Raw genomic sequence first — 12,101 nt, forward strand, 5'->3', positions numbered from 1 at the left:
CATATCATCAAATGCAGCAACTAGATCATGTGATTTTTCTTCCCTGCTTGAGCCCTGGGTATGCTGTGTATTGTGATATATGGCTGGGTCCAACATCAAGGTAATGTGACTCTGCTAAATGGACTCTGCCCACAGGAGTATTATGACATATCTTTACATTTATCACCTTAGTTATGTGACTCTTTTTATTTCCCTGAGCCGTCTTGAATAGGGATTGTGACATATCACTGAACCTAGCACCTAGGTGATGTGACTCTGTTTTATTGCCTGGGTTCTGCATTTTTTAAGTATTGTGACATGTCCCTGACCACAACACCTAAAGAATTGGGAGGTACCTGCTTGTACTCTGCCTATGGGGGGCATTGTGACATATCTCTGGGTCCATCAACTGCTTCATTTGACCCTCCTCTCCTACTCATGCTTTGTCAACAGGAGAGATTATGACATATCTCTGGAACCAGAATCTTGGTGATGTGACTCTTCTCTCCTGCTGAAGCCATGCCCACACAAGGGGAAGTGACTTATCACTGGGCCCAGCACACATGTGATATAATTCTTCTGCCTGGTTTTTGTACCCAGGAGCCATTGTAATCTACCTCTGGGCCTGTCATTTAAATGATGTGACTATCCTTTTCTCCCTGAGCCCTATTCACAGAGAAAATAGTGACCCATCTGTGGGGTTCTCACCTAAATGATGTGACTCTCTTGCCTGGGCTCACCTCTCAAGGGAATTGTGACATATTACTGGACCAAGCACCTAGGTGATGTGGCTCTGACAAAGGAGAAATTGTGATGTATCACTGTTTCCAGCACCTCAGAGATTTGACTCTCCTATTTTCATGAGCCCTGCATTTACTGTGTGTTGTGACATATGGCTTGGTGATGTGACTCTCTACTACACCTAGGTGATGTGACTCTCTACTTCTTCCTGAGCCATGCCAAAGAAGAGGATTGTGACATATCACTGGATCTAGCACCTAGATGATGTAAATCTTTTGTTTTGCTGAGCCATGCATATCTTTGGTGTTGTGACATGTCACTGGACCCAACACCTATAGGATTGGATCAGAGGTTACTGAATAAGCCCTGCCCATAGGCGGCCTTGTGACATATGTTTGCATGTATCACCAAAGTGATGTGACTCTTTTTCTGCCTGCAGCCTGCACATAGAGAAGATTGTGACATATCGCTGCACCCAGTAACCAGGTGATGTGTCTTTTCTGGCAGGTCTTTTCCCACAGTGAGCATTGTGAAATATCACTGGGCTCAGCCACCAGATTATGTGACTCTTCTGCCTGTGCCCTGCTTCCAGGAAATACTATGACATCCCTCATACAGCACCCAGGTGATGTGACTCTTCTGCTCGTTTTCTATTTATAGATGGAATTGTGACAAATATCCTGGCCCAACTCATAGGTGCTATGATGATTCCCATACCTGGAATCAGCCAATAGGGGAGATAGTGTCTTTTGTATTGTAGCCTAGGGAAACAAGTAAGATCCTGGGCCCCCTCTTTGTATGAATGTCATAAAGAATTACCAATCTGACTGGGCACAGTGGCTCATGCCTGTATTCCCAGCACTTTGGGAGGCCAAGGTGGGTGGATCACGAGGTTAGGAGTTGGAGACCAGTCTGGCCAACATAGTGAAACTCAGTCTCTACCGAAAATACAAAAATTAGCTGGGTGTGGTGGCATGTACCTGTAGTCCCAGCTACTCAAGAGGCTGAGGTGGGAGAATCACTTGAACCCAGGAGGCAGAGGTTGCAGTGAGCCAAGGCCATGCCATTGCCCTCCAGCCTGGGTGACAGCGTGAGATGAGGCTCCTTCTCAAAAAAAAAAAAAAAAAAAAAAAAGTCTTACCAATCTTTGACGTGTTTCGTAAACCTTTTGGGTGGCACAAAGAGTGTCTTCACAGGGTTTAGCACACAGGTGAGATTGTTTCTAAGATGCAGAAACTGCCAACTCTTAGGATTGTCACCCCCACACATGGCAAAAGACAACTAGTGAGCTCCTGAATCTCACAGGTGGACACAGTTCAAAGTTGGAATTGTTACTGTCATATATTAACATTTGGCCACAATTAAGGTGGTGACTCATTAATAAATGCAGTGCATAGACAGGTGAAGACTCTCCAATCTAGACCCTGCCGGCTAGAGAGTGAGGACTCTCTAATCTGACCCTGCCAACTATGCTCACACCTGAACTTAGGGTCACAGATAGAATCATGGTGTACATACAAGCAGAAAGGCCTCAGAGCAGACTGTGACTTTTATGCACACTCTATAAACTCCTTAGGCGGTGCAGAAAGTGTTCCAACAGAGCCTAGCACACAGGTGACATTGTGAGACTCCTATGCACACCCAGTCAACAGTAAAGACTGTCATTCTGTCTCATGAAAACAGCCAATGATTGAGCTTCTGAATCTCAGACTTGGAGGTAGTCAAAAGTTAGAAAATTGACTATCATACCTGGATCCCATTCGCAGGTGGGTTGGTGACTCTCAGATTCAACACAACTCTGAGGCTGTGACTTCACTAAGGAGATACAGTCCACACGAGGAATTAAGGGTCTAATGGACAGATTATTCGACCATCTAGATTGTGACTCCTTTACTTAGGCCCAACCTACATGAGCTATTGAATCTTACACCTAGAACCTAGACATATATGGGATTGTTAATCTCATACCTGGACATTCCTGTAGGAGTGATTGTGACATATATTCTGACCGTGACCTCAGTGATTTAACTCTTCTCCCTGGGCCCAGCCCACAGCTGAAATTATAAAATTTCACTGAAACCAGCAATTAGGTGATGTAGCTTCATGCTCCTGCCTTAGCATTGCAAAAATGTAGCATGTGACCTATTGCTTGGCCTTGCACCCAGGTAACATGAGTCTCTTCTGTCTTCATGTTGCCCACAGGGGGCATTGTCACATATCACTGGCACCACATTCAGGTTATGTGACTCCCCTGCCTGTGCCCTGCCCATATGGGCCATTTTGCCATGTTGCTGTGTCCAATACCCAGGTGATGCAACTCTCTTGCCTGGCCCTGCCTACAAGGTTTTTATGACATATCTATGCACCAATCAACTTTGTGTTTTGATAATCATCTTCTACCAATTTCTGCTCAAAAGAAGAATTTTGACAAATAATTGGGACCAGCACCCAGCTGACGTTACTCTACTCTTCTTTCAAGGTTTGGTTTGAAACCAAGGGGATTTTGTGGCATGTCCCTGAGCTAACAGACAGGTGATATATCAATACAACAATCTAACAGACAGGTGATATTCTTCTGTCTTGACTCTTCCAAAATAAAGCATTTTTACATAGTGCTGTGCCCAGGACCACAGTGACTGAGTCTCCTGCCCAGACCCTACCCACAGACAGATTGTAACGTATCTCTAGACCCATCAACTGTTTGATGTGAGTCTCTTCTTTTACCTGGTCTTTTTCCACAAAAGATATTGTGATATATATCTGGGCCCAGCACCTAGGCGATGTGACTTCTTCTGCCTGGGTCATGCCCATAGAAGGGAGAGTAACTTACTACCGGGCCTACCACAGATATGCTGAGATACTTCTGCCTGTTGCTTGCCCAGATGCCTATGGCATATTTCTGGGCCCATCACCTAGATGATGGGACTCTCCTCTTCTTTCTGGGACCAGTACACAGTGAGAATTGTGATGCATTGTTTAGTTCATCACCTACATGATGTGACAGTCTTCTCATGAGAGTCCTGCCCACTCGGGTAATTGTAACATATAATCTAGCCTAGTTGCTAGGAAACCTGACTCTTCTCTTATTCCTTTACCTTACACAGAATTGGCAACATCTCTGAGCTTCTCACGTAGGTGAGGTTACACTCCTCCCTGATCTCTCCCTTCAGGGAATATTTTGACATACAGCTAGACCCAACAGCTGGGTAATAACATTCTTCCATCTTTTGGGTTCTGTCCAAAAAGAAACTGGGATGTATTGCTAGGCTCAGTACCTAAGTTGTGTGACTCTTCTCTCCTGCCTGGGCCCTGCATACATTGTGTATTTTGATATATTGTGGGCTCCAACACCTAGGAAATTGGTGATTTCTACCTGTGGCCTGCCCACAGGAGGCCTTATGATGTATCTCTGTATTCATGACCTAAGATATATGACCCTCGTTTTTACCCTCCACTTTGCCCACAGGGAAAATTGTGACGTATCACTGGGCCCAGCAAGAAGGTGATGAGTTTCTTTTGCCTGCAGCTTGCCCACAGAAAACAGTGGAATATATCCCTTGGCCTAGCACTAAGGTGATGTTTCTTTTTTTTTTTTTTTTTTTTTTTTTTTTTTTTTTTTTTTTGATGGAGTCTCGCTGTGTCACCCAGGCTGGAGTGCAGTGGCGCGATCTCGGCTCACTGCAAGCTCCGCCTCCCGGGTTTACGCCATTCTCCTGCCTCAGCCTCCGAGTAGCTGGGACTACAGGCGCCCGCCACCACGCCCGGCTAGTTTTTTGTATTTTTAGTAGAGACAGGGTTTCACCATGTTAGCCAGGATGGTCTCGATCTCCTGACTTCGTGATCCACCCGCCTCGGCCTCCCAAAGTACTGGGATTACGAGCATGAGCCACCGTGTCCAGCCAATGCTCCCCTTTTTCCTATGATTTGCTCACACAAAAGATAGTGGCCCAGCACAAAGTTGATATGAGTCTCTTGCCTGGACCCTGTTCACAGTGGGGCATTGTGAAATATCTCTGGGCCCATCAACTATTTTATGTAAGTCTTCTCTGTTACCTGAGCTTTACCTATGGAAGACATTGTGACATATCACTGGGCCCAGCACCCAGGTGCTGTGGCTCTCCTGCCTGGTCCCTGCCCACAAGTGTCATTGATACATATCTTTGGTCCCAACATGTAGATGGTATGACTCTTTATTCTGGGACCTGTACACAGTGGAGATTGTGACATATCGCTAGGCCCAGCATTTACATGATGTGACTCTCATCTCATGCCTAGGCCCTGCCCCTAATCAACCCTAGGCCCTGGGGAGATTATGACATATATCTTGGTGCAACTCCTAGGTTATGTGATTCTCCCCTTTTCCATGATCCCTACTCATAGCATGCATTGTGACATATGTCAGGTTTTCTCACCTAGGTTATGTGACTTTCTTGTCTTTGCCCGTCCATCAGGGAGCATTGTGATATATTGCTAGGCCCATTATCTGGGTGATGTGACTCTCCTCACTTGCCTGTGCACCACCTAAAGGGGACATAGTGACAAATCTTTGAACCAATTTTCTACATAATGTGCCTCTTCTGTGTTGCAGGAGACATGCCCAAAATAGGGATTGTGGCATATCTCTGAGCCCAGCACTCAAATGTTGTGACTCTCCTGCCTGAGCTGTGCCTAGAGAAAATATTATAATATGTCACTAGGCCCTGCATACAAGTGATCTGATTCTCCAGCCTGGGCCTTGCCCACAGGGAGATTGAGACATATTCCAGGTAAAGAATTCAGGTGATGTTACTCTCATTTCTTAGCCTTTCCCAGAGGTAACATTGTGAACTATAATGTGGTCCAGGACACAGATGAGATTTTTATTCTTGTATGCAATCCCAGAAAAGTTACTATTGTCACTATAACACATGGACAAAGACCACTGTTGAGGTCCTGAATCTTATATAAGAACACATCAACAGCTGGAATTGTGACTGTCATACGTATTTCTTGTCAGAAGTGGGATGGTGACTCATTTCTGGATTCAGCTCACAGGAATGGTGATGACTCTCATACCTGGACCAAGCCAATAAGAGAGATGTTGGCTCTGGTAGCTAGGCTTAGGGGTCTGGGTCTTTTACTTGTAAGAAAGTAACAGAAGATCATGACACTTACACATATGGTATAAAGCTCTTGGGGAATACAAAGCGTCATTACAGGGCCCAGTCCACAGGTGAGATTGTAACTCTCCTATACACACCTAGCCAACAGTTTGAATTGCCACCCTCACACATAGACTGAGCACATTGCTGAGGTCCTTAATCCACACATGAACCTATTCCACCATTGAAATTGTACTGTCATATGTGGATTCAGCCACAGGTGGATGGTGACAAATTTCTGAACCCAACTCACTTGCGCAATGAACCCAGCCAATAGAAAATGTGCTGACTCTTAGGCTTATGGCAAGAGGCAAGGTTTTGGGTTTCTCACTTGTGTGGTCACAGAAAATTATGAAACTCACTCATATTGTATAATGCCCTCAGGTAGTACAGACAGTGTCATTACATAACTCAGCACAAAGTAGAGATTGTGACTCTCAAATGCATGCCCAGCCAAGAATAAGAATTGTGATCCACACACATAGACAGAACCCACTGGTGAAGTCTTGAATCTCACTCTCAGATGAGTCCACAGTTTGAATTTTTAATGTCATGTGTGGATCCAGCCACAGGTAAGAGGGTGACTCATATGTAAACCCAACTAAGAGGCACAGTCATGATTTTCATACTTGGACCCAGCCAATATGAGACGTGTTGACTCTCATACCTGGACTTAGGAAAAGAGGTAAGATTGTGAGTTTATATAGCACTAGTGTCTCAGAGGGGATTGTGACTCTCACCCAAACAATGTAAAGCCCTATGGAAGTAAAGAGAGTGTCATAAGAGGACCCAGAACACAACTGAAATTGTGATTCTTATATGCACTTCCAGCCCACAGTAAAAAGTGTAACTCTCCCACATGAATACAGACCACTGATGAACTTCTGAATTTTACATCTGGAGGCAGTTGAAAAGTGGAATTGTGATTCTTACTTGTGGATTTTGTCCACAGGTAGATGATCACTCTAGGATCAGGGTTCATCACACCAGTGAGGCTTTGATTCTGACACCAGGACACAGTCTGCAGGTGGGATTGGGACTCTCATGCATGGATTCAGTCCATCATTGAGATTGTGACTCATGTACTTGCATACAACTCACAGAAGGTGTTGACTCTTTTACCTGAAACTGGGACATGTGTGGAATTGTGCACCTTAGCCCTGGACCTTCCCACAGGTGTTGTTGTGACATATACTTTAGCCTAGCACCTGAGTCATTTTACTTCCCTGCCTGGGCCCAGCCTTCAGAGGGGATTGTGACAGATACCTGGGTCAAACACCTAAGTGATATGACTCTCATGCTTGAGCCCTACCCACAGAGGGTGTTGTAAAATGTCACTGGGCCCAGCACTTAGATCATGTGACTCTTATTTTCTGCCAGAGCCCTGGCCACAGAGCCATTGTGAGATACCATTGAGTCCAGCACCTCAGTGATGTAACCGTATGGCCTGGGCCCTCCCCACAGTAGGTATTGTGACATACCTCTGAACTCATTACCTAGGTGATGTAACTCTCCTCTTTTGCCTGCATTCTGTCTCCCCAAAATGGACTGTGACATACCACAGGTCTTAGCACTTAGGTGATATGATCCTCCTCTTCTGCCTGGGCCCTGGCCACAGGGGAAATTGAATCATTTTACTGAGTCCAGACTGCAGGTGATGTGACCCTCTATCCTAGGCCCTGCCCACGGGAGGTATTGTGATATATCTCTGTGGCCGTAATTTAGATGCTCTGACTCTTCCATTCTCTCTAGGTCATGCCAATTGAGGGGGATTGTGATATATTTTTGGACCAGCACAAAGGTAATTTGTGCAATCACAGGGATGACTCTCATACCTGGACCCAGCCAACAGGAGAAATGTTGACTCTCAGGCTTAGGGCAATGGGTAAGATCGTGGGCTTCTATCAGCACTAAGGTCTTACAGGAAATTTCAATTCTTATGCATACTGCATAAAGCCCTGGGGTGGTATGGATTGTGTCATAACAGGGCTCAGCACAAGTGGGATTGAGAGCCTTGTATGCACACGCAGCCAAGAGTAAGAATTGTCACCCTCTCACATAGACACAGCCCACTGTTGAGGCTCTGAATCTCACATTCAGGGGTATTCGGAAGTTGGAATTGTGATTCTCATAGGTGGATCGGATTCACAGGTAGGATGGTGACAGGTAGGATACAGTTGGGATTGTATCCTCAGACCAAAATGTATCACACCTATGAGGCAGTGACTGCCCCACTGAAACACTGTCCAGAGTTGAGGTTGGCTTTCTTAGGCACTGACCTAGTCCATGGTTAAAAATGCGATTCACATTGTTGAACACAACTCACAGGAGTACTTGACTCTCATACCTGAAGCTGGGACAAGTGCGAGATTGTCAATCTTATGTGTGGACCTTCCGGTGGGGTGATTGTTACATATATCTTTGCCAGAGAACTGATGAGTTTCGCTTTCCTGCAGAAGCCCATTCTATATTTGAGATTTTGACATCTATCTTGGCCAAGTACCTAGAGTATGTGATGCTCCTGCCTGGGCTCTGTGCTCAGGGGGGATTGTGACATATCTCGGGCCATATATGTAGATTATGTGCCTCTCCAATCCTGCCTAGGCTGTTCCCACAAAAGGCATTGTGACATACCTGAACCCATCACCTATGTGATTTGACTCTTTTTTTCCTCTGGGCCTTCCCCTTAGTGGGAATTGTGACATATCACGGGGTCCATCATTTCAGTGATACATTTTTTGTGCTCTGCTTTGACCCTGCCTACAGGAGGATTGTGACACAAAAACTAGGCCCAGCATGTGGGTGATGTGATTCTCATTAGGAAATGAGAGTCCTAATGTGTTCTGCCATATAACTGGGTCAACCACCCGGGTGATGTGACTCCTGCCTACAGTAGCCATTTGTGATACATCTTCTTCCTGGGTCCTGTTTATGAGTAGAATTGTGACATATCTTTGGCCAAGCACCAAAGTGATGTGACTCTCCGATTTCTGTTCACAGAAGGTATTGTGGCATATATCTAGGCCGAGTTTAGAGGTGTGTGTAATGATAGCCCTCATACATGGACCCAGTCACTAGGGGAGATTTGGCTTCTGTTTTCTAGGCTTAGGGCAATGGGTAAGTTCTGGGTGAAGAAGCATGAGGTTCAGGGTGAAGAAATGTCATATAAGTTTATGACACTCAAGCATATTCTCTAAAGCCCTTGTGTGGCATTTAGAGTTAGTTACAGGATCCAGTATCCACATGAAATTATTACTCTCATAGGCAAACCCAGCTGACAATAGGATTGTCACCCTCACACATGGACAGAGCCCCCTGGTGAGGGCTTAAATCTCACAAGCATAGTCCACAATTGGATTTGTGACTTTCGTTTGTGTGCTGGGACAGTTGAAATGGTGACTTCTTTTTGATATGGAGGCAGCTTACAAGCACTGTGATGACTGTCATAAATATATCTGACCAATAAGAGAGATGTTGACACATACCTGGCAATAGAACAATGGGTATGATCATTGGTTCACACCAGCATGAAGATCTCAAAGCAGATTGTGACTATTACTCATACCATATAAAGCCCTTGGTTGGTACAGAGAGTATCATAACAGAACGCGCGACACAGGTGAAATTGTGACTTTCCTATGCACACTCAGCCAACAGTAAACATTGTCACCCTCCCACATGGAAACCATCCACTGTTGAGGCTGTGAACCTCACATGTGCAGGTAGTCGAAAGTTGGAATTGTGACTCATGAATACATCTGGTCTACAGGTAAGGTAGTGACTCAAAGACCAGGATTCAGCATGCTGTGAGGCTGTGACTCATACACTGAGAAATTTGGGTTTAGAATTGTGGCTGTCATGCAGGGATATGGCCCATTATTATGACTGTGACTCAGGTACTTAGATCCAACTCACAGGAGGTCTTGACTTTCATACCTGAAGCCAGAATATGTGTGAAAGTTTAAATTTTCTTTCTGGACAATTTTTGCTGGTGTGATTGTGACATATACCTTTGTCCAGCGCTTGAATTATTTGACCCTCCTGCCAGGGAAAAGCCCACAAATGGAATTGTGACATATACCTGAGCCCACCATGTAAGTTATTTTACTCTCCTGCATAGGTCCTCAGGGGAGATTGTGATATATCACTGGGCCCGTCACCTAGGTTAAATGATTCTCTTCTTTTGCCTGAGCCTGCCAACACAGAGAGTTATGGCATATAAGTAGACCCATCACTTAAGTAATGTATCTCTACTTTTCTCCCTGGGCCCTGCCTCAGTGTGGGTTGTGACATATCACTGAGCCGTGCACTCATATGATATGACGCTCCTGCCTTGGCCCTTCCAATATGAGGCATTGTGACATATCAGTGGGCCCATCAACTAAGTATTACGACTCTCCTTTTCTGCTTGGGCCCTGTACACAAGGTGGATTGCGACATATTATTGTCATGATACTGTGCCCTGCACACAGGTAATGTAACTATTCTGCCTGAACCCTGCCCACAGGAGGCATTGTGACATACTGTTAGGCCCAGTTCCCAGGTTATGTGACTTTACTGCCATGGCCCTGCCCAGAGAGTGGATATTGACATCTTTTTGGTCCAGCATTCAGGTGATCTGATTATCTTGCCTGTCCCCTTCTCACAGGTAAAATTTCAGCCTATGTTTTTTTCCCAGCTCACAGGCATCATGACCATGCTCATATAGCAAACCAGCCACTAGGAGTGATTTTGACTCTGTTAGCTAGACTTTGAGTAGTGTGTAAAGTCTTCAGTCTCCTACATTTAGAAGGATAATGGAAGTTGATAAAATGTAAGCATATTCTATAAATACTTTGAGTAATACAGACAGTATAATAAGGGCCCAGCACAGAGTGAGACTGTGACTCTCATAGGCATACCAAGCCAACAATTAGGATCATCACTTCCAAACAAGAAAGCAGCACATTGGTGAGGTCCTGAACCTCACATGCAGGTGCAGTCCACAGTTAAAATTCTGATTGTCACATGTAGATCTGAGAACAGGTTGAACAGTGACTAATTTCCAGACTCAGCTCAGAGGCACGGTGATGACTTGCATACCCGGATCTAGCCATAGGAGATCTGTTGACTCTCATAGATAGCCTTAAAGCAATGGGCAAGGTTCTGGGCTTTCTACTTGTATGAAGGTCACAGAGGATTACAAAACTCACGCATATTGTATGACTCCTTGGGTGGTACACAGAGTGTCATAACAGACCCCAGCACAAAGTCAAAATTGTGATTCTTACAGGTATACCCAGCCAACAGTGAGGATTATCCCTCTCACACATGAACAGAGACCACTGGCGAGGTCCTGCATATGGCACATGGATGCGGTCCTCAGTTGAAATTGTGTTGTTCAGACTCGTCCATCACTGGGTGCTGGGTTCATGGTATATGCATTTTGTAAACATTTATAAAGGTGTTATTTTATAACATATGTGTTTTTATGTGTGTAAAATTAAAAACATAATTTTTGATTTTTCTATGTATCTCATATTTCTTCCACAGCCAATTTTTGTCACATACTTTTCTGGAAAATAGATAATTTCATCTAACTTTACAAATTTGATGTCAGGACATTTAAAAAATATATTATGTTTTTGAATCTTGAATGTATCTCTAAATATCCTCTTTTGTCTTTGTAAAATTTTTATTCCCCTTGAAATAGTTTATCTACTTTATTATTACATTCAAAGAACAGCACTAATTTTACTCACATGTTATTATCCCTGAGTAACAAATGAGTCAGAGAAGTTGAGAAACTTGCCCAAGGTTACACAGGTCTTCTGAGCCTGTTCTTCTAACTATTGAACACACGGTGTCATCCAGGAAGCACACATGCAATACTATTTCTACAGGTCCATAGAATCACATATTCACATGCACATTTGTGTAAAGATAAAATGAACTTATACAGTGTTTACCTGCAGAAAAGGCACTGGTTGAAGGTCTAGAAGGTCACATACAAGAAGCCTTCTCTGTTTTGATTGTTTTGTTGTTTTTGCAGAGATAAGGTCTTGCTATATTTTCTAGGCTGATCTCAGTCTCTTTGGCTCAAGCAATCCTCCTGCTTCAGACTCCCAAAGTGCTCTCTGTCATATTTTTATAAGACTTATTGGGTCAAGTATGCTGACTCATGCCTGTAATAGCAACATTTTGGGAGGCCAAGGGGAAAAGATTGTTTGAGTTCAGGAGTTTAAGACAAGACTGGGCAAC

General features: G+C 44.3%; 1 long non-coding RNA gene across 1 annotated transcript; it reads left to right on the forward strand.

Annotated features, from left to right (window-relative positions):
* Positions 1-411: 411 nt before the first annotated feature.
* On the forward strand, positions 412-11,301 carry LOC126942167 (uncharacterized). Its single transcript, XR_007721517.1, has 4 exons — positions 412-544; positions 1,228-1,345; positions 4,187-4,293; positions 11,134-11,301. It is a non-coding gene; the product is annotated as an uncharacterized LOC126942167 (long non-coding RNA).
* The last annotated feature ends 800 nt before the right edge of the window (positions 11,302-12,101 follow it).

Source organism: Macaca thibetana, chromosome 19, assembly GCF_024542745.1.
Source record: "Macaca thibetana thibetana isolate TM-01 chromosome 19, ASM2454274v1, whole genome shotgun sequence".
Classification (NCBI taxonomy): Eukaryota; Metazoa; Chordata; class Mammalia; order Primates; family Cercopithecidae; genus Macaca; species Macaca thibetana.